We start from the raw sequence: 24,274 nt of genomic DNA on the forward strand, positions 1-24,274 counted from the left end.
CTGGGAAATCTGGATTACTTTAGAGACTCATAGTAAATGGTCAGTTAAGGATCACACAAGCATCTTTCCACATTAGATATGAATATTTTGTTGTCAGGAAGTCATTAACCTTTTTATGACTTGAGGACAATGAGCTGCATGTATGCATTATGACTACATAAGGAGCAATGTTCAAGTGTCTGAGCACAGGCCTGTAAAGTAGGATTATATTCTCAATTTTATGGTTTAATGGTGTTTGCTGGTAGATAAACAGGGGTATCAATTCTGTAACTTTTAAAGTGGTGGCTTTCTAGTACATATGTTTGTGGTTGGAAAAGTGTTCAAATTGTAATTATTTATGAGAGAGTCTGGAGTCCTTCTATATTTATTGACCAAGCAAAGCAAGGAGACTATCTGGAACCCGAGACACACCTCTATCTTTGGGATTTTTCCAATAAATGATATGCTGAGGATAAGAGCTCCATACATATGGCAGGCAATAGCACATTGGATTTTATTCTGAGGCTATGTACAGAATCCACAACCAAGTTCAAACCGAGCATCAAAATGGGGGAAAAAAAGGGATTTAAGTAACTTTGCATGTGGCATGGTTGTTGGTACCAGACAGGACAGTCTAAGTATTTCAGAAACTGCTGATCTACTGGGATTTTCACGCACAACCATATCTTGGGTTTACAGAAAATTGTAAAAAAAAAAAAAAAGAAAGTATCATGTAAACGGACGTTGTGTGGATGAAAATGCCTTGTTGAGGTCAGAGGAGAATAGGCAGACTGGTTTGTTATGACAGAAAGCATCAGTAACTCAAATATGTACTTGTTACAACCAAAATTTGCAGAATACCATCTATAAATGCACAACACAGCCAACCTGAAAGTACATGGACTACATCAGCAGAAGACCACACTGGATGCCACAACTGTCAGCTAAGAACAGAAAATTGGACAATGGAAGAATGGAAGAACTTTGTGGGGTCTGATAAGTCTTGATTTCATCTGTGACATTCAGATGGCAGAATTTGGCATAAACAACATGAAAGCATGGATCCATCCTGCCTTGTATCAATAGTTCCAGCTGGTGGTGGTATAATGGCGTGGGGGACACTTTCTTGGCACATTTTAGGCCCGTTACTACTAATGGAGCATTGTTTAAACATGACTGTCTATCCAAGTATTGCTGCTGACCATGTCCACCCGTTTTTAATCACAGTATACCCATCTTCTGAGGGCTACTTTCAGCAGGATAATATCACAAAGCTCATATGATCTTAAACATGACAATGAGGTCGCTGTACACCAATGACCTCCACAGTCACCAGATCTCAATCCATTAGATCACCAGACAAATCTGCAGCTATATAGACCAAAATGTCTGAGAAATGCTTACCTCACTTTGTAGAATCTATGCCACAGAATTAAGGCCGTTCTGAAGGTAAAAGGTGTACCTAGTAAAGTGGTCGGTGGATGTGTGTATATATATATATATATATATATATATATATATATATATATACACACACACAAGAGATGCGGAGACAGCACGACCAAAGTAGTCACACAGCAGGTGGGTGCAAGCCGAATTTCTAACAGTCCCAGTCGCAGACTGTACAGGTAGGTATCCAATGCAGGTATAAGGCAGCACACCGGGTAGTGTTCAAATAAAGTGCAGTTTAATGTCCCATATCCAGATACTATCCAGGTATCTGGATATGGGACATTAAACTGCACTTTATTTGAACACTACCCGGTGTGCTGCCTTATACCTGCATTGGATACCTATATATATATATATATATATATATATAGGAATATGCAAAGCAGCTCATTACATCACCTTTTCAGGAAATGTTCCCTGGTATCAGCTAAGCTCCTGCTAAGGAATATAAAAAGCTGATCGGGATTTTATGCCAAGCCAGACTACTCCCCAAAAGGGAAGTTTCTACCCATCTGCAGACAGCTGTTTCGTGGATTTTGCCACTCGTCAGTACAGAGCAGGGTGATCTGGCTTGGCTGGGGTAAGAGGCCTGAGAGCAGCTAAAGGGGATGAGTATTTGCCTCAGGGCGGCGCCACCACTCCTTCTGAAGCTCCTTTACACCAGGAGTGGTGGCCTCGCCCTGAGACAAATACTCATCCCCTATATATATATATATATATATATATATGACATATTTATTGAACAGATAAAAAATCTGATGTGCGTCAATAATGTTCCCAGTAATGTATTCTCAACATCATAGTTCTTTGCTTGAAAATTAGACATTAGACATAAGATATTAAAGGGGTACTCCTGGGCTAAGACATCTTTTCCCTATCATAAGGATAGGGGATTAGATGCCTGATCGCGGGGGTCCCGCCGCTGGGGACCCCCGTGATCTTGCAAGCAGCACCCTGTTATAATCAGTCCCCGGATCATGTTCGCTCCGGGTCTGATTACTGGCGATCACGGGGGCCTGACACAAGATGCCTGACAGGACCACCCCCCTGATCAGGCATATTATCCCCTATCCTTTGGATAGGGGATAAGATGACTTAGCGCCAGAGTACCCCTTTAAAGAAGTAGTGTATGTTGGACAATTCCTCTTTGTTAGAGTTGGCCCTTAACAATAAGCTGATCACAAGGTATCTTGCTCCTAAAATCCACCATGATCAACTGTAATCTGCAAGGAAACCCAGCAGATAGTCTTCATATTGCCCCCAGTGTGCCCACAAAGGATAGTAAGCATTACACACAATGTAACAGGTAGACATGCTAACAGCCCTTCATAGAGTCAGGGATGTTTTCCTCATTCATTAACAAGAGATTTCTCAAGCAGGCAACCCTTACTGTCCACTATCTTTGGTCATAAATAGGGTATAAATATTATAAAATGAATCTTAAAGGGGTACTCCACCCCTAGACATCTTATACCGTATCAAAAGGATAGGGGATAAGATGTCTGATCCTGCCACTGGGGTCCCCTGCAATCTCCCTGCTGCACCCGGCATTCATTTAGAGCGTCGGGTGCAGTGCCGGAAGCTCGTGACATCATGGCCATTCCCCCTCAATGCAAGTCTACAGGAGTGGGCATGACGGACATTGAGGGGGTGTGACCATGATGTCACAAGCAGGGCGTGACATCACGAGCCTTCGCACCGCATTGCCAGTCATCCGGCATGGAGCGAAGTTTGCTCCGTGCACTGGATGTCTGGGGTGCCACAGCCGAGATCGCGTTTTTTTTCTGGCAGCGGGACCCCTGCGATCAGACATCTTATCCCCTATCCTTTGGATAGGGGATAAGATGCCTAGGGGCAGAATCCCCTTTAAAGGAGATTGATGTATAACTGAGATATGTCATGCCAAATTCTTAGAAGTATGAAGCTTTTGTGACATCACAGGAATGCATGGTGTGTATGGCAGCTATTCCAGGCATCTGAAACAACAGGTGCCAGTCACTATGGCTAAATTCCAGTATTGTTATCAGTGTAGGACACAATTTGCACCTGTTGCCAAATTGCCAATTAAAATAGCTGTCCAATATTGTCTGTCAAAATCCATGTGTTATACTTTGGATTATGTGACCAATGCTTGTTATGCCAAGAGAGAATTTAGCCTGTATGTTGGCTTGGTTGCTTTTTTGGGGTACTTGGAAGATTTGAGCTAAAATCAAATTTTTTTTACTATTTCCATCTATTCTAGTAAATAAATCAGGTCTACACCCTAGTTGTTTTGGTGGACATAGGCAATTTTCTAACCTTTTTCCATTTTTGCTGAATGCTGAAAAAAGTCAAAAAATGTTCTGCTATTTTGTGTGTCGTGACTTGTTAAATATCGGTGGCTTTATTTATGATTATGGTATAACCTGCATAATAAATGTGGTCCTGTCTTTTAAAGCTTTACTGTTATAAACAAAAAAAATTTTGACATGTCATGCAGACATCACATGTCACTCATTCTGTCACATAGCCAATAGTTCTTAGGCTATAATTGAGCCGTGTCCTGTAACAACCGCTGGTCCAGGGAGTGAAGAGGTTGGTGATCTGTGAGCACTGAGACCCCGACCAATCAAAACTTTTGATATGTCTGTATGACACTTTCAAAGTTTTTTCAATGGCAGTAATTCTTTAAAGGAACTCAAAGTCTACAAATTAATTTCAAGTGTAGACTGAATAAGTCTGCAGGGTTTTGTACATTTAAACAGTCCTGTAGAAATATTGCAGAGGAGTCACCTACCTCTTCATTCCTTTCTTTTTTGACAGGCAGAAATCTTACAGTGTGGATGTAAGTGAGTGGGGCTTAGTATTTTAGGCTTTGTTCTGTCAGACAAAGCAGAAGGGGGAGACTCCAGCTGCAGCATTTGCCTTATAGCCAAATACAGATCTGATCATAGGTTTTGTGAGAAGAATATGGGGAAAATCCATTGCATTCAGAAAGTCTTCATACCCTTTCCCTTTGTACACATTATGTTACGTTGAGGCCTACAATAACAAAAATTAACACAATTACAGCCTGCAGTCTTCTTTGGTATGATGCCACAAGGTTTGCAGACCTGGATTTGAGGATGTTTTACAATTTTTCTGTGCAGATCCTCTCAAGCTCTGTCGGGTTGGATGAGGACAATCGGTAGACAACCATTATCAAGTCTCTCCAGAGGTTTGCAAAGGTTGGAATAATTTTTTCCATTGGAAAACTTGTAACTGTTCCCTTGTAGGCATAATTAGTATCAGTATCAGAGGTCAAGTCTTGGGAAAAAAAAGTGTGGGAACTTACCCAAGATTTACACTCAAGGACTGGTCCTACAGGACTCCTACTAATAGAAACAGTGTCCCTGCTGTGAAAAAAGTGCAGAAACTCTTTTCCCTAGCGTTTCTGCAGGACTTGAGCTCTGGTAACAATGCCTAGGACTCTTGCTGGGCTATAATTGAATAATTTTTTTATTAGACTAATCTGACTGCTGGAACCCTGCCAAGAATATTTGACAAATATCCTCCAAATAGCTCAGCGCTCATCAATGTTTGGAAGCCCCATAGAGAATGGAGCACTGGCCTTCCATGTGTGGTACACAAGGACACAGTGTTCCTGAATTCTCCTAATTCATGGGGATCAAAGTAGTCGGACCCCCACAATGTGCTAGTTATCCTTTATTCTGTGGACAGGAGGTAACTTTCTGAAATAGGAATATCATTTCAATTCACATTGACTATTTAAAGGGGTATTCCAGGATTTTTTTTTATTTGACTATGCTACAGGGGCTGTAAAGTTAGTGTAGTTTATAATATAGTGTCTGTACCTGTGTGTGACGGTTTTCTCCCAATTCTTCTGTGGTTTTCACTCCAATATTTATTTTTACCAGCAGACAAAATTACTGTTGTCTCAGATTTTTCCCAGCTTGCAATGCGGCCGAGACCTGACTCACTAGTCAGCTGATGACAGGGAGCCTGTCTGCTTAAATGGGTAAAGCGATCGCTTGGTGGGAGAGAGATCAATCTGCAACAGCTGTAGGCACCCTGATTGAAAACCACAGGTCTTTGAATGGATGCAGCTCATTTATGTTTCAATGGGTGGGATGGCTGATGTGTGGGAGGGAGGAAGATGGGATTCGTAGTCAAAAAAAGAAAAGTCAAACAGAAAATTCACAAATAGCTAGCCACAGTGTTATGGTAATCTCATGACATTTAGCGCCAAGACAAGCGCATATCCTTCCTAAGCATGTCCATTGCTGTCTGCCAGGTACGTACTAAAATCACTTTATGGTGGATAACCCCTTTAAACCGCCAACAAATAAAACATGGTTTAAAATGTCATTGCCATGAATATCAAGTTCATTTCCATCAGCAGAATTTTCACTGTCTTTGGGTGAAGGGAAATCCTCCCTTCCATGGGAGGTGAGTCTCTATTGGCTAGTGACCACTCTCAAGACCCTGTCCTAGAGAGAGATGCCTATAAAAAATGTAAAACAAACTTAAAGTGCTCCTACTTCTATGTGTCATTCATATATGTAACAGGACACAATAATGGATGGTTAAGCACTTTGCAAGGAGTAAGCTTTGACTACTTTATCCATGCATAGAGTCCAGCTGGCAGCTTCCTCGAGAGCTTCATAATCTCTACAGAATGACATCATGTTCTGAATAATAGTCTGACCATGAACACATAGCTGGAACAGAACCTACAATATCTACGTAAAAACACTTGGACCGTGCCAGGCTTGCATGTGAAAGCTGTTTCACATTCCGTCACACCCAGCTTTTCTTCACTCTAGTTGGATACAGCTGAATTAAATAAGCAGGTCGGGAGCCTTTGCTAGATAACTAGTAAGGCTGGGTTCCCATATATCACCGGAGGGAAACTGATGCTGCTGATCCCATTCGTTTGAATGCAACAGTTCAAAATCATCCATCGTCTCAATTTTGACGCCGGATGGTGTGACCCCGGCCTTACTTATGTAAGGCTGATACACTTTGGTGCCTACAACTATCAAAGAATTTTCCCATAAGGTCAACATATTTCCCTATAAAAAGGACATATGGATATCATAGAGAAAGGTCTACTCTAGAAGACATGGCACACTTTCCCATCACTGGAGAGGTTATGAGTAGCTACGTTATAGGGGAAAAAAAAGTATTTTTTTTCGATGGAACAACCCCTTTAATAACTTACATATGCAAGTATGTGTCAGTAGACAAGGCACCCAATATTAGATAAAGATAAAACCTACGTTTCCAAATTCTTGACAGATTTTTTTTAATAGGGTTGGATAAAATTGGACTGGATATATTTAATAAATTAAGGGTCATAAAAGGGGTTGTCAAAGATATAGTATTATTTTTTTATTTTAGTTCTTGTACTATGGTGAGGGCATGTATGTACTTGAGTGTTATTGTTTGTTTATATTTCACAGATCTCTTGACCTACCTGGGAACCAATATAATGAATAGCTGATTGATATTGATATTATCATATACTTCACATGACTATCAATAAAATTAACCTTAAGAAGATGGGATCCTGGAGCTTAAACTTACTTATATTTTAGATTACTATCTGTATTGTTTGTTTCTGGGTTGTACTGGATGAACTGGATTATTACTAAGTTAGGTTTCAGTGGATTGTGTCTCTTAACAAGAATGACTGGAATGAAGTAGGGAAGTTAGAAAGAGTTCTTTGACAGATGGTATCTCCAGAGGACTGCAATGCTTTGAGGAAGAAATAGTGAGACCCATATTTGTATGGGACATAATTCATCAAACTAAGGGAAGATGGCATCCAAGGGTTTTGAATAGGGGTCTATGTGTGTGTTCACATGTGCTAGAGCATTGTGAACAGCCCTCCCCATTGAACTAGCTGAGTGGAATGCTAGTCCATGTCAATATTCATAATATAAGATGGCTGTCATTCCACTGGTAATGCATTCTTTCTTTAATGGCTTCAGCTTCCTGCTGGGGACTTGTAGGTCACAGACTATTAGTCTATACTGCATTAGTCATATGAAGTATAAAGGAAACAAAGAAACTATTTTCGAATGTATTTCATCATTGTAATAGTTATAGTTTGAGATATATTGGTAATAATAAACAGCTTGAAATTCTTCATTTGACAAAACTAAATTTCGCCATTATTCACTACATCGGCATGGTGTGATCAATAGACTGATATTAGGGCTTTAAATAAACAACAGAAGATTTTAAATATCAGAAGAGCTTAAAGGGGTCGTCCATATTGAACAACCTCTTTGTGTTATAACATAGAGGTAGGTAAACAGTCAGTTCACCATGGATGATGATCCTCGTAATGATGTCAGCCAGGAGCGTCTGATTGACAAAGTGTGTTAACTCACACGAAACGGTAGCCATCCCAGCTATCGCCCCCGGTCTGTCCAGCCGTCCCTGCTTGTACTTGTTGTACACCGAAGTAATAAAGAAAGACTGTTTCACGAGTAGTGAGTGCTGCCTATCTATATTTCACTTCAAGTACATCATTCAAGACCTGCCAGTCTGTCGTGCTGAGCACCACTAGTGTGATCTATCATGGTCCAATTCACACTCCTGAGCTTCTTTCCTTGGTGGGGAGTACCTGTGATGTGCCGGTCTATTTGCCTTTATTGAACAACTTTATTTTATCCATATAAAAATCAAAATGGTAATGTAAACAACACTTGAAATGCATAATCTTGTGTTCTAAACCAATATGATTTTTGTTATTTTTAAACAAATTGACTAACGTTATCAGGGAAAATATATTAAGTTGCCCAGTGGCCCATAGCAACCAAACAGATTGCTTCTTTAACCCCTTCAGGACGGAGCCCATTTTAGCCTTAAGGACCGGAGCGTTTTTTGCACATCTGACCACTGTCACTTTAAACATTAATAACTCTGGAATGCTTTTAGTTATCATTCTGATTCCGAGATTGTTTTTTCGTGACATATTCTACTTTAACATAGTGGTAAATTTTTGTCGATACTTGCATCCTTTCTTGGTGAAAAATCCGTAAATTTGATGAAAAATTAGAAAATTTTGCATTTTTCTAACTTTGAAGCTCTCTGCTTGTAAGGAAAATGGATATTACGAAAAAAAATGTTTTTGGTTCACATATACAATATGTCTACTTTATGTTTGCATCATAAAATTGACGTGTTTTTACTTTTGGAAGACACCAGAGGGCTTCAACGGTCAGCAGCAATTTTCCGATTTTTCACAAAATTTTCAAACTCAGTATTTTTCAGGGACCAGTTCAGGTTTGAAGTGGATTTGAAGGGTCTTCATATTAGAAATACCCCATAAATGACCCCATTATAAAAACTACACCCCCAAAAGTATTCAAAATGACATTCAGTCAGCGTTTTAACCCTTTAGGTGTTTCACAGGAATAGAAGCAAAGTGAAGGAGAAAATTCACAATCTTCATTTTTTACACTCACATGTTCTTGCAGACCCAATTTTTGAATTTTTACAAGGGGTAAAAGGACAAAATTTTTACTTGTATTTGTAGCCCAATTTCTCTCGAGTAAGGACATACCTCATATGTCTATGTAAAGTGTTCGGCGGGCGCAGTAGAGGGCTCAGAAGGGAAGGAGCGACAAGGGGATTTTGGAGAGAATGTTTTTCTGAAATGGTTTTTGGGGGGCATGTTACCTTTAGGAAGCCCTTATGGTGCCAGAACAGCAAAAAAAAAACACATGGCATACCATTTTGGAAACTATACCCCTCGGGGAATGTAACATGGGATAAAGTGAACCTTAATACCCCACAGGTGTTTCACGACTTTTGCAAATGTAAAAAAAAATAAATAAATTTTTTACCTAAAATGCTTGTTTTCCCCCAAAATTTTTATTTTTAAAAAGGGTAATAGCAGAAAATACCCCTAAAAATTTGAAGCCCAATTTCTCCCGATTCAGAAAACACCCCATATGGGGGTGAAAAGTGCTCTGCTGGCGCACTACAGGTCTCGGAAGAGAAGGAGTCACATTTGGCTTTTTGAACGCAAATTTTTCTCTGGGGGCATGCCGCATTTAGGAAGCCCCTATGGTGCCAGGACAGCAAAAAACCCCCCACATGGCATACCATTTTGGAAACTAGACCCCTCGGGGAACGTAACAAGGGGTTAAGTGAACCTTTATACCCCACAGGTGTTTCACGACTTTTGCATATGTAAAAAAAAAAAAATTTTTTTTACCTAAAATGCTTGTTTTCCCAAAAATTTTACATTTTTAAAAAGGGTAAAAGCAGAAAATACCCCCCAAAATTTGTAACTCAATTTCTCCCGAGTACGGCGATACCCCATATGTGGCCCTAAACTGTTGCCTTGAAATACGACAGGGCTCCAAAGTGAGAGCGCCATGCGCATTTGAGGCCTAAATTAGGGATTGCATAGGGGTGGACATAGGGGTATTCTACGCCAGTGATTCCCAAACAGGGTTCCTCCAGCTGTTGCAAAACTCCCAGCATGCCTGGACAGTCAACGGCTGTCCGACAATACTGGGAGTTGTTTTGCAACAGCTGGAGGCTCCGTTCTGGAAACAGTGGCGTACCAGACGTTTTTCATTTTTATTGGGGAGGGGAGGGGAGCTGTGTAGGGGTATGTGTATACGTAGTGTTTTTTAGTGTTTTTTACTTTTTATTTTATTTTTTGTGTTAGTGTAGTGTAGTGTTTTTAGGGTACAGTCACACGGACGGGGGTTCACAGTAGTTTCTCGCTGGCAATTTGAGCTGCAGCAGAAAGTTTGCGGCAGCTCAAACTTGCAGCCAGATACTTACTGTAATCCTCCGCCCATGTGAGTGTACCCTGTACGTCCACATTGGGGGGGACATCCAGCTGTTGCATAACTACAACTCCCAGCATGCCCGTTGGCTGTCGGTGACTGCTGAGAGTTGCAGTTTTGCAACAGCTGTAGGCACACTGGTTATGTATCACTGAGTTTGTGACCTAACTCAGTGTTTCACAACCAGTGTGCCTCCAGCTGTTGCAAAACTACAACTCCCAGCATGTACGGTGCATGGTGTACGGTGACTGCTGAGAGTTGTAGTTTGCAACAGCTGGAGGCACACCGGTCGTGAAACACTGAGTTAGGTAAAAAAAAACTCTGAGTTTCACAACCAGTGTGCCTTCAGCTGTTGCAAAACTGCAACTCTCAGCAGTCACCGACAGCCAACGGGCATGCTGGGAGTTGTAGTTATGCAACCAGCAGATGCACCACTACAACTCCCAGCATGCACTTTAGCTGTTTGTGCAAGCTGGGAGTTGTAGTTATACAACAGCTGAAGGTACACTTTTCCATAGAAAGAATGTACCTCCAGCTGTTGCAAAACCATAAGTCCCAGCATGCCCATAAGGGAATGTGGGAGTTGTGGTGGTCTGCCTCCTGCTGTTGCATAACTACAGCTCCCAGCATGCCCTTTTTGCATGCTGGGAGCTGTTGCTAAGCAACAGCAGGAGGCTGTCACTCACCTCCAACGATCCTCGCCGCACAGGTCAGTCCCTCGTCGTCTCCGCCGCCGCAGCTGCTCCTGGGGCCCCGATCCCAACAGGGGCGCCGGGGATCGGGGTCCCCAGCACCCGGGGTGCACGTCCCGCACCCGCTCACGTCCTCCAGAAGAGGGGCGGAGCGGGTGCGGGAGTGACACCCGCAGCAGGCGCCCTGATTGGTCGGCCGGTAATCCGGCCGACGAATCAGGGTGATCGTGAGGTGGCACCAGTGCCACCTCACCCCTGCAGGCTCTGGCTGTTCGGGGCCTTCAGAGACGGCCCCGAACAGCCAGTAATTCCGGGTCACCGGGTCACTGGAGACCCGATTGACCCGGAATCGCCGCAGATCGCTGGACTGAATTGTCCAGCGATCTGCGGCGATCGCCGACATGGGGGGACATAATGACCCCCCTGGGCGATATGCCGGGATGCCTGCTGAACGATTTCAGCAGGCATCCGGCTCCGGTCCCCAACCGGCTAGCGGTGGGGGCCGGAATTCCCACGGCGTATGGATACGCCCTCGGTCCTTAAGGACTCGGGATGCAGGGCGTATCCATACGCCCTATGTCCTGAAGAGGTTAATGGCCGCAACCAGATCAAAAAACTTTTTATATGTTGTTACTGATGAAAATGAAAGACCTTTTATAACATGATTGTTTAAAAAATGTTGAATATGTAATAAAGAAAACGGCTCCTGAAAATCCCACCACTAGAGGTCCCCATACCTACTGGGGGTACTAACCAGTCCTGCAGCAGCATCAGGCTTGTCCGGGACCCGTGGCTAATAGCGCGCGCCATTGATCGCGGTGCCGCGCGCTATTAACCCTTTAGACGCAGCGTTCAAAGTTGAACACCGCATCTAAAGTGAAAGTGAAACTATGCCGGTTAGCTCAGGCAGCTGTTCGGGATAGCCGCGGCGAAATCACGGCACCCCGAAAAGCTTACAAGACAGCCGGAGGGTCCCTGCCGGCCTCCTCGCTGTCCGGTCGCCGAATGACTGCTCAGTGCCTGAGATCCAGGCATGAGCAGTGAAGCAGCAGAATCATCGATCAGTGGTTTCCTATGAGAAACCAGGGATCAATGTAAAAGATCAGCGTGTGCAGTGTTATAGGTCCCTATGGGACCTATAACACTGCAAAAAAAAGTGAAAAAAAAGTGAATAAAGATCATTTAACCCCTTCCCTAATAAAAGTTTGAATCACCCCACTTTTCCCATAAAAAAAACACAGTGTAAATAAAAATAAACATATGTGGTATCGCCGCGTGCGGAAATGTCCGAATTATAAAAATATATCATTAATTAAATGGCACGGTCAATGGCGTACGCGCAAAAAAATTCCAAAGTCCAAAATAGTGCATTTTTGGTCACTTTTTATATCATGAAAAAATTAATAAAAAGCGATCAATAAGTCCTATCAATGCAAAAATGGTACCGTTAAAAACTTCAGATCACAGTGCAAAAAATGAGCCCTCATACCCCCAAAAATATAAAAGTTATAGGGGTCAGAAGATGACAATTTTAAACGTATTAATTTTCCTGCATGTAGTTATGATTTTTTCAGATGTACGACAAAATCAAACCTAAAAAAGTAGGGTATCATTTTAATCGTATGGACCTACAGAATAAAGATAATGTGTCATTTTTACCGAAAAATTTACTACGTAGAAATGGAAGCCCCCAAAAATTACAAAACAGCGTTTTTTCTTTCAATTTTGTCTCACAATGTTTTTTTTTTCGTTTTGCCGTAGATTATTGGGCAAAATGACTGACGTCATTACAAAGTAGAATTGGTGGCGCAAAAAATAAGCAACCATGTGGATTTTTTGGTGTAAAATTTAAAGAGTTATCATTTTTTAAAGGCAAGGAGGAAAAAAAACGAAAATGCAAAAATGGAAAAAACCCCGGTCCTTAAGGGCGTAATTGCACTAGAGATATGCCATAAGTGCACCAGAATTGTGCCAAGGATGTGAAAAAATCTAAGTCAAATTAAAGATGGTGCTCATTAAACTATATAGTCTGAAGATGCCCCAGATTTTGAAACATTCTGCAACACTTTTTAAATCTTGTGCATTTTTAGAATGTCTTATCTAAGCTTAGAATGTATTTATTTTTCCCCAGCTACTGGTATACCCAGCAATCAGCTATAACATTTTGGCAAAACCTGTCAGCAAGTGTATACATCACCTACATCACCCCCAGAGGAGAGATGAAAAACGACATAGTTCCTATTAAAATCAGTGTGATTTCTAATATGTGCTGAGTCCTCCAAAGCAAGGAACTCTCTTGTTCCTAAATGAATAAAGCCCTTTTATTAATTCAGAAACCCCTAATAGTGTGTCTGAAAGGGGATTTTATAAACCAATTTCTTCAGTAAGCTCTTGCGAGCAGGGCCCTCACTTCTCCTGTTTATTTTATTGGTTAATGCACAATTCTGTAATGTCTGATTTTGTCTATATACGTACCGACAGAACTGTAAAGTGCTGCAGATAATATTAACTCTATATAAGTAAATATTATTATTACTAATAAAGAAATTTTCTAACAAAGTGTTCCTCTCACAGTTTTTCCCATTCTGAATGAAATAGGTCTTGCCTACAACTATGTGCCTTTGATAGAGCCATGTAAATGAATTCTGAGTAGTGTGAAGTTAGTGTGAATAAACAATGTAGTTTACATTGTAAACTGTGACATAAGGTCCATGTCATTATCACAGTAGTAAAATTGGTGTCTGAGTTAAGGCTGCCCATACCCTAGTGGTTCTAGGACATCCTCGGATAATTTAGACCATTTGCTGCTGGCTGTTCACATCTTTTTGTGACATGGAAGTGCGTGACAGATGTCAACCAAAGACCTGTGGAAAAGTCAATCTGACATTGTTGGGTGCACACTTTTGCAAAACATTCATGACAAGTTTAAGACCTCCTCCAGAGAACAAGGTACATAGTTACATGGTTTATAAGGTAGAATAAAGACCAGAGTCCAGCAAATTTAACATATACTGCTCAAAAAATAAAGGGAACACATCCTAGATCTGAATGAATGAACTAATCGTATGAAATACTTTCGTCTTTACATAGTTGAATGTGCTGACAACAAAATTACATGAAAATTATCAATGGAAATCAAATTTATCAACCCATGAAGGTCTGGATATGGAGTCACACTCAAAATCAAAGTGCAAAACCACACTACAGGCTGATCCAACTTTGATGTAATGTCCTTAAAACAAGTTAGAATGAGGCTCAGTAGTGTGTGTGTCCTCCACGTGCCCGTATGACCTCCCAACAACGCTTGGGCATGTTCCTGATGAGGTGGCGGATGGTCTCCTGAGGGATGTCATCCCGGACCTGGACTAAAGCATCTGCCAACTCCTGGACAGTCTGTGGTGCAATGTGGCATTGGTGGATGGAGCGAGACATGATGTCTCAGATGTGTTCAATCGGATTCAGGTCTGGGGAACAGGCGGGCTAGTATTTAGCATCAATGTCTTCCTCTTGCAGGAACTGCTGACACACTCCACCCACATGAGGTCTAGCATTGTTTTACATTAGGAGGAACCCAGGGCCAACCGCACCAGCATATGATCTCAACAAGATGTTTGAATATCTCATCTCGCTACCTAATGGCAGTCAGGCTATCTCTGGCAAGCACATGGAGGTTGTGCGCCCCCCCCCCCCCCAAAGAAAGCCACCCCACACCATTACTGACCCACTGCCAAACCGGTAATACTAGAGGATGTTGCAGGCAGCAGAACATTCTCTACGGCATCTCCAGACTCTGTCACGTTTGTCACATGTGCTCAGTGTGAACCTGCTTTCATCTGTGAAGAGCAAAGGGCACCAGTGGCGAATTTGACGATCTTGGTGTTCTCTGGCAAATGCCAAACGTCCTGCACGGTGTTGGGCTGTAAGCGCAACCCCCACCTGTGGACGTTGGGCCCTCATATCACCCTCATGGAGTCTGTTTCTGAACGTTTGAGTGGACACATGCACATTTGTGGCCTGCTGGAGGTCATTTTGCAGGGCTCTGGCAGTGCTCCTCCTGCTCCTCCTTGCACAAAGGCAGAGGTGGCGGTTTTGCTGCTGGGTTGTTGCTCTCCTACCGCCCCCTCCATGTCTCCTGATGTACTGGCCTGTCTCCTGGTAGCGCCTCCATGCTCTGGACACTACGCTAACAGACACAGCAAACCTTCTTGCCACAGCTCGCATTGATGTACCACCCTGGATGAGCTGCACTACATGAGCCACTTGTTTGGGTTGTAGACTTCATCTCCTGCTACCACTTGAGTGAAAGCACCGCCAGCATTGAAAAGTGACCAATCATCAGCCAAGAATCATAGGAAATGAGAAGTGGTCTGTGGTCAGCCCCTGCAGAAGCACTCCTTTAGTGGAGGTGTCTTGCTAATTGCCTATAATTTCCACCTGTTGTCTGTTCCAATTGCACAACAGCATGTGAAATTGCTTGTCAATCAGTGTTGCTTCCTGAGTGGACAGTGTGATTTCACAGAAGTGTGATTGACTTGGAGTTACATGTTGCTTGTTTAAGTGTTCCCTTAATTTTTTTAAGCAATGTATATCCCTATTGTGTCCCTGCTGTGTTGATCGAGAGGCAAAATAAATAAATAAATATATATTTTATTAAATAAATAAATAACATCTGGATAAATCCTTGGATCAATCCCTGGCTTCATCAACATTCGACTCAGGTCACAGAACAAGGCAGAGATCAATCTGCACTCTATCGATGAATTCTTAATGTGCTGAAAGCATTCTTGTTCAAAATGACAAGTCTTTTCAAATCACCTGTTAAAGAAAAATAAGTTACCATGTGGTTATATAAAATCACTAGTGTGCGGATAGCTTTAGCCTGAATTTTGCATATTCTTCAGAGATGAAACCAATAATCAGGTTCAAACACACGAGACATGAGACTTTCATCAGCATCCTGAATCAAGGACAATGCTTTATTAAAGGAGTTACCCAGGAATACAAACACAGAGCTCGTTTTTTCCAAAAACAGCACCAGCCCTGTCCTCAGGTTGTGAGTGGTATTACAACTTGCCACCAATCACCTCAATAGAACTGAGCTGCAATACCACAAACAACCTGAGGACAAAGGTGGTGCTGTTTTGGTCTATTCCTGAATAATTGTCTATTCCTGGATAACCCCTTTGATTCATGATTCTGTCACAGGTCATCTTCTATTATAAATAAGTTAAAGGGGTACTCCGGTGGAAAACATTTTTTTTTAAGTTAAAGGGGTGGAAAACAAATCAACTGGCGCCAGAAAGTTAAACAGATTTCTAAATGACTTCTATTAAAAAAAATCTTTACCCTTCCAGTACTTTTTAGCAGCTGTATGCTACAGAGGAAATTCTTTTCTTTTTGAACTTCTTTTTTTATCTTGTCCACAGTTCTCTCTGCTGACACCTCTGTCCATTTTAGGAACTGTCCAGAGCAACATAGGTTTGCAATGAGGATTTTCTCCTGCTCTGGACAGTTCCTGATATAGGTGTCAGCAGAGAGCACTGTGAATGAGACAAAAAAGAAATTCATAAAGAAAATAATTTCCTCTGTAGCATACATCTGCTAAAAAGTGCTGGAAGGGTAAAGATTTTTTTTTTATAGAAGTCATTTACAAATCTGCTACTTTCTGGCACCAGTTGATAAAAAAAAATGTTTTCCACCCGAGTACTCCTTTAATGCCTCTCTCCTCAGGATTGGTCATCACTATCAGATCTTTGGGATGTTGACACCTGACACCCCAGCCGGTCAACTGTTTTCCAGAACCATGGTGACCACATTCACACTGAACAAAGCAAGAAGCAGACAGTGTGCCATATATTTTATAGTCACCATGCTGGGTTACTGCAGCTCAGCTCACAGTAAAGTAAATAAGAATGTAGCTGTAGTAACCAAGCAACACCGCCCCGCTCTATTTTCTGTGTATGCCAGCAGCACAGCTCTGGGTAACAGCTAGGGCTGCCACCTTTCTTACCAAAAAATACCGGCCATGCTAATTTGCATAATTATATATATGCGTGACATCACAGGATACACATATGCAGGGGAAATTTTGTCCTATTCTGGCCCCTATAACTTTTTTATCTCTCCTTATACGGGCCTGTTTGAGGGCTCATTTTCTGGGCCTCGATCTGTAGTTTTTAACAGTACCATATTTGTTTTGATGTGACTTTTTGATCGCTTTATTTTATTAAATTCGGGAGTTGCAGTTAGTTGCTAACTACAACTCCCAGCATGCCCTGACACAGCCTGTGTCTCACCAGCTGACCCGAACGAAAACTGCAACTCCCAGCATGTTTGACTATATAGTAATATATAATATAGGTCAGTGTTTCCCAACCAGGGGTGCCTCCAGCTGTTGCAAAACTACAACTCCCAATCAAATTTACTGTAAGTTCGCTCATCTCTAATCCTGATCTTATGTAGACAAGAAGTGGTGGTCCAGCGCAGGTAAGTCAGGAACAAAATGCTTTATTGCGGAATCAGAACTGGTACATGGTAAACAGGGACAAAGGTGACGCGTTTCGGTCCTGCAAACGGGCCTTAGTCATGGGTATGACTAAGGCCCATTAGCAGGGCCGAAACGTGTCACCTTTGTCCATGTTTACCATGTACCTGTTCTGATTCTGCAATAAAGCATTTCGTTCCTGACTTACCTGCGCTGGACCTCCTCTTCTTGTCTACACAGTACCTAGGCGTAGCCCACGCCAGTCTGAGCGCTAGGGGCTTGGGGAGTGAGCTGGACTTTCTCTTGTATACCAGCACATCCTGATCTTATATTACACACTTTCAGTTACACCTAAACTCTGTTCTTAGAATTCTGGCAAATGTGATGGAGAATTTAAAGGTGAGCTGTGAAATATACAAGATTAATAGTTTCATTGTATGACAAGAATCGCTCTTGTAGATTACATCACGATTGTGTAATGTGCTTCAGTATTACTTGGAGCTGCGCTATTCACTACATTTTAGGAAAAGGTATACATCTTCGGGAACTCAAAATGACCGTCTTTTCTGTCTACGTTTCAATTCTTTTCAGCTTTCTCTCCTAAGAAATGGAGAAATAAGTATTTTTGACATTCTGAAGGAGATAATGGATAAGAGGCTTACAAGTACTATTTGTCTTGTCAATTCCTTCTTCTTTGCAGCAAAGATTGTATTCAGCAAATAAAAATTGTTCATTAAAGGAGTACTCCAGGATAAGAAAACGTATCCCCTATCCTAAGGATAGGGGATGAGTTTCAGATCGCGGTGGGTCCGACCGCTGGGGCCCCCCCGGCTCTTTGCCGAAATAGCTCATTTCGACCACCGCATGATGCGGCGTCCAACACGCCCCCTCAATACTTTTCTATGGCAAAGGCGGAGGTTGCTGATTGCAGCGCTCCGGTTCTCCCATAGAGATGTATTGAGGGGCCGTGTCGGCTGCCGCGTCATGCGGTGGTCGGACGCAGCCCCTGGCCGCTGACTGTCGGGGCCCCGTACGGGAGATCGCAGGGGCCCCAGCGGTCGGACCCCCTGCGATCTGAAACTTATCCCCTATCCTTAGGATAGGGGGATAAGTTTTCTTATCCCGGACTACTCCTTTAACCTGGATTGCAACAAGAAACAAAGCAAATCCATATCACAAACCTCTCCTGCTCCAGACAGTTCCTGACATGGACAGAGGTGGCAGCAGAGAGTACTGTGGTCAGACTGTAAAGAACTACACAACTTCCTCTGGAGTATACAGAAGCTGATAAGTACTGGAGGGATTAACCCCTTAAGGACCCAGGGTTTTTTCCATTTTTGCACTTTCGTTTTTTCCTCCATAATTCTTTAACTGTTGCACCTAAAAATCCATATGATGGCTTATTTTTTGTACCACCAATTCTACTTTGTAATGACATCAGTCATTTTACCCAAAAATCGACGGTGAAACGGAAAGAAAAATAATTGTGCGACAAAATTGAAGAAAAAACACAATTTTGTAGCTTTTGGGGGCTTCCGTTTCTACACAGTAAATTTTTTGGTAAAAATGACACCTTATCTTTATTCTGTAGGTCCATACGATTAAAATGATACCCTACTTATACAGGTTTGATTTTGTCGTACTTCTGGAAAAAATCATAACTACATTGTCATTTTGTGACCCCTATTACTTTTTTATTTTTATGCGTACGGGGCGGTATAAGGGCTCATTTTTAGCGCCGTGATCTGAAGTTTTTAGTGGTTCCATTTGGTATGTATTGATGAGACTTTTTTATCGCTTTTTGTAAATTTTTTCCTGATTTAAAAAGTGACCAAAAATACACTATTTTGGAATTTTTTTACTTGTAGGCCGTTGACCGTGTAGTCTAATTAATGATATTTTTTTATAATTCTGACATTTCCGCACCTGGCAATGCCACATATGTTTATTTTTATTTACACAGTTTTTTTTTTGTTTTGTTTTTTTGTTATGGGAAAAGGGGGGCGATTCAAACTTATATTAGGGAAGGGGTTAAATGATCTTTATTAACTTCTTTTTTTTCACTTTGTTTTTGCAATGTTATAGCTCCCATAGGGGGCTATAACACTGCACACACTGATCTTTTACATTGATCAATGGTTTCTCATAGGATAACATTGATCAATGATTCTGCTGCTTGATTGCTCATGCCTGGATCTCAGGCACTGAGCAGTCATTCGGCAATCGGACACACAGGAGGAAGGTAGGCACCCTCCTTGTGTCCTCCAGCTGTTCGGGACGCCACAATTTTGCAGCGGCAGTGTCAGGGTCCGGACTAGCGGCTGGTGAAGACACTGGAGGTGGATCCTCTGTGCCAGAGAGGCGATGACGCGGGCCGTACTGGGGAATTGGTTCTAAGCAGTTACAGGTGTTTACCAGAGCCCGCTGCAAAGCAGGATGGACTTGCTGCGGCTGTAACTACCAGGTCGTGTTCTCCAGTAGTGACTCAACCTCTCTGGCAGCTGAGACTGGCGCGGTGCACAAGGACTAGACAGAGGCGAGGTCAGACGTAGCAGAAGGTCAGGGCAGGCAGCGAGGTTCGTAGTCAGGGGAACAGCAGAAGGTCTGGGTACACAGGCTTGGAACACACTAAAACACTTTCTCAGGGCACAAGGCAACAAGATCCGGCAAGGAGAGGAAGGGGAAGTGGGTTTTTATAAGAATGGGAGTGATTGGGCCAGGCACCAATTAGTGGTGCACTGGCCCTTAAAATTTTAGCAAGCCGGCGCGCACGCGCCCTAGGGAGCGGGGCCGCGCATGCCGGGAGGAAGCAGACGGGGGCGAGAGATGAGTGACATGGGGCGCGATCTGAGGGCGGACATGACCCGTGCCTCGGATCGCGTCCCCTCCGGAGACCAGGGAGCAGCGCTCGCGGTCAGCAATGCCGACCGGAGCGCTGCAGACAGAAGCACGCCGTGAGCGCTCCGGGTCCTGCTGCCTCCCCGGAGCGCTCAAGGCGTGCTTCTGTCTGCAGCGCTCCGGTCGGCATTGCTGACCGCGAGCGCTGCTCCCTGGTCTCCGGAGGGGACGCGATCCGAGGCACGGGTCGTGCCCGCCCTCAGATCGTGACAGGAGTCCCGAACAGCCCACTGAGCTAGCCGGGGGTACTTTATTTTCACTTTAGAGGCGGCGATCAACTTTGAATGCTGCGTCTAAAGAGTTAATAGCGGCACCACGATCAGTGCGCTATTAGCCATGGGTCCCGGCCGGGCACAACCCGCTATGACCCCGCATTATAGAAAGGGAGCAGACTCAGGGCGTACAGGTACTGGTCAATGTCATTGCCTGTGATCTTGTATCAATCTCCGGGCTGTATACAATTCCAGATTTCCTTGCAGTAAGTAACAGATTATCAGAATTTGGCAGCTGCTACATGTGATTCAGAATTCAAGGCATTTTACTGTACTGGTTTTTGCCATTTACTAATAATAGCCTTTCACATCTATTTGAATTCTAGGTCACATGAGGAGAAATTGTACTACTAAATCCCTCTGCGCTGCCTCTGTGCATAAATAGAAGGAAAAATGTTATTCTGCTGTTATTTTATGTTGTTATGGAAAATCTCATTAAAGCTTATTACAACATATACAAAGTGTTTTACCCATCGACATGTTAAAGTGTAAAGTAAACTTCGCTAACCGGAGTGAAAACAGCGCACGGTAGCTCGACACTTTATGGACGGCATTAAAATGTTGCTGTTTAAATTGAAACAAGTTGTGAAGTAAAACAGAGAATGTATCTGAACCATTGATATATAATTGCTGTGGTAACCAAAAGGCCACTTTGGGTGACAGACTTGTTTTTTTTTTTTTACTACAAAGAACAACACAATAAGGTAAAACATAGGGCAGTTTTTTTTTTTTTATAATATAGACACGTAAAAAAAAACTACCGCAGTTATATAATAGAGATACCGTATTTATCGGGGAGTCATCCAGTAAATTGGTACATCAGCGGCCTTTAACTACTAGAAGACATAAAATGGTCATTGGGTCCCTATGGTTGACGAATGTTACTGTAAGTCATTTATCATGGCCTCTGTTATACATTGTGGCATAAACCGTAAAATGAGACCTAAATGTAATGTAAACAGTCAAGTGAATTGGTACTACTCTGTAGTCAACACTCACTATGTATATAGGCACCACCTACAATCTAAGGCAGTGGTCTTCAAACTGTGGCCCTCCAGATGTTGCAAAACTACAATTCCCAGCATGCCCGGACAGCCGTTGGCTCTCCGGGCATGCTGGGAGTTGTAGTTTTTCAACATCTGGAGGGCCACAGTTTGAAGACCGCTGATCTAAGGGGTGTGAATTCAGTCTGACTTTCATAGAAGTGAGGCAGGATTATAAATGTGTCATAAACACATTTAAACTAAGTTCACACGACTCCAGTAAAGGGAGCTCTGTTGCTCAGAAAGGGGGTCCGCCTGCTGGGATAGGGGATAAGATTAATTTCATTTTACGACCCAGTTAAGGTTTCCGTACACATTTGAGCAACAATTGAACCCTCCACTTTCTGTGGGGCTGGCCAGTCATCTAATGTACTGTATATGGTGGTCTCCCTACTCGCCACCCTCCACCACCACCAATGGCATATTTGTTCTCCCTTAATTCTTTTTAAAACACATAGCTGTCAGCCAATTGAGTGTTACAGATTCCCTTTAAAGTACTCCGCCCCTGGCATCTTATCCCCTATCCAAAGATGCTGGGGACCCCGGGGATCGCCGCTGCAGCACCCCGCCATCATTACTGCACAGAGCGAGTTCGCTCTGTGCGTAATGACGGGCGATACAGGGTCCGGAGCAGCGTGACGTCATGGCTCCGCCCCTCATGACATCACGGGCTGTCCCCTTAATGCAAGTCTATGGCAGGGGGCGTGAAGACCACCACGCCCCCTCCCATAGACTTGTATTGACGGGGGCGGGCCGTGACGTCACGAGGGGCGGAGCCGTGATGTAACGATGCTCCGGCCCCTGTATTGCCCGTCATTACATGCAGAGCGATCTCGCTCTGCGCAGTAATGATAGCGGGGTGCTGCAGCAGCGATCCCCGGGGTCCCCAGCAGCGGGACCCCGGCGATCTGACATCTTATCCCCTATCCTTTGGATAGGGGATAAGATGTCTAGGGGCGGAATACCCCTTTAAAGGAGAACTCCAGAATAGAAAAAATGTCTTCCATACTGCCGGCAGAAAAAAAAATAAAGATGTACATACCTTTCTTTTTGGAGCACAGTGCTTTCTGCTGAATCCCGAGCACAGTGCTCTCTGATGACATCTCTGTCCATATTAGGAACTGTCCAGAGCAGCATATGTTTGCTATGGGGATTTTCTCCTAATATGGACAGTTCTTAAAATGGACAGAGATGTTAGCAGAGAGTACTGTGCTCATGATGTCAGCAGAGAGCTCTGTGTTCCAAAAAAGAAAATAATTTCCGCTGTAGTATTCAGCAGCTAATAAGTACTGGAAGGATTAAGATTTTTTAATAGAAGTAATTTACAAATCTGTTTAACTTTTTGGGACACGTGGAGTTAAAAAAATAGTTTTCCACCAGAGTACCACTTTAGAGGAGAACTCCAGAATAGAAAAATTGTCTTCCATACTGCCAGCAGAAAAAAATAAAGATGTAAATACCTTCCTTCGCTCCCCCAGGGGCCTCCGGAAACCGGCACCGATCTCCACTGCGATCCTCTTCCTTGTTGTCGGTGGTCAGCGAGTCATACTGCACTCAGCCAATCACCGGCCGCAGCGAAGTCCCGACTCGGCTGGCAATAGGCTGAGCGGCAGTGTGACATTTTCAGCCTCGGCAGCAGGTGCCGGGGCCAAAAACATCACACTGCCACTCAGCTTATCCCGCTTATGCCGCTCAACATCTTTATTTTTTTGCATCAGTTATTTCAGCAGAAAGCGCTGTGTTCCAAAAAGAAAATAATTTCCTCTGTAGTATTCAGCAGCTAATAAGAACTGGAAGGATTAAGATTTTTTAATAGAAGTAATTTACAAATCTCATAAAAAATATTGGGGCTCAAGGTCAAAGATAAAGGTTCACAAATGTAATAAAATAATTGATACAATACAAATATGTGCTATGTTACCTGGAACTCACAGGGCCCTTGTGAGTAACCAGGAACAATATATAAATAAAATAAATAAAATGTCAAAACATGATAAAACTACTTAATTGAGACCAATAAGAACTATGTCATAAAATGTATCCAAAAAAGGCGAGATCAAAAAAGGGATTCAAAAAATTCTAGGTACTTGTCTCCCTAGATAAATGAAAGTTCAAATGGGATACATTGTATTAGGATGGATTAGGATTGTATTATGTTAAATTCATTTAAGCTGCTGAAGAAAGGACCGAGACAGTCCTGAAACGTGTCCAGCGACCCAGTACTTATTATTCAGACCATCTATTGATACCTGTCAATCACCTTCCCGTGCAGCCCACGCAATCCTACACGAGGACGCTGCCTGGGTCTATAATAGTGGATGCAGTTTGAAGCGCTGCAGTCCCCAAACATCCTTGCCCACAGCTGTGCCACACCGCGACTTAGGAGATGGCAGAATCTCCAGCAGTGTGACCGCATCCTACACACAGCAGCAAGAGATTTTTGTTCCAGTGCTATCGGCGGCCCGCACCAGGGGATCGCGACTGCAGGACTGAAGGCCACCGGAGATCGCAGTATCTGTAGCCAGAGGGACCGGTGAGCATACAGTGTGTGCTGCATCTATCATTACCATTTGCCGACAGTACCGAACATTGCACACTCCTACTGTCATACCTGGTTATTATAAAGAATATAAGCGGGCTGTTAGCGCAGCAG

The 24,274-nt window shown here is 43.0% G+C and overlaps 1 protein-coding gene across 2 annotated transcripts in view; it reads left to right on the plus strand.

Moving 5' to 3' along the window:
* AKAP12 (A-kinase anchoring protein 12) overlaps positions 1 to 24,274 on the plus strand; it is a 167,449-nt gene that overhangs the window by 83,253 nt on the left and 59,922 nt on the right. The window contains exon 1 of one of the 2 annotated variants that reach the window (XM_056567350.1): positions 23,914 to 24,154. The exons of the other annotated variant lie outside the window; for it this stretch is intronic. The gene's annotated coding sequence lies outside the window, so the exon portion shown is untranslated. Of the gene's footprint in view, positions 1 to 23,913; positions 24,155 to 24,274 lie in introns of those variants that run through there. 2 annotated transcript variants of the gene reach the window in all.

The sequence above is a fragment of the Hyla sarda genome, chromosome 3, assembly GCF_029499605.1.
Source record: "Hyla sarda isolate aHylSar1 chromosome 3, aHylSar1.hap1, whole genome shotgun sequence".
Classification (NCBI taxonomy): domain Eukaryota; kingdom Metazoa; phylum Chordata; class Amphibia; order Anura; family Hylidae; genus Hyla; species Hyla sarda.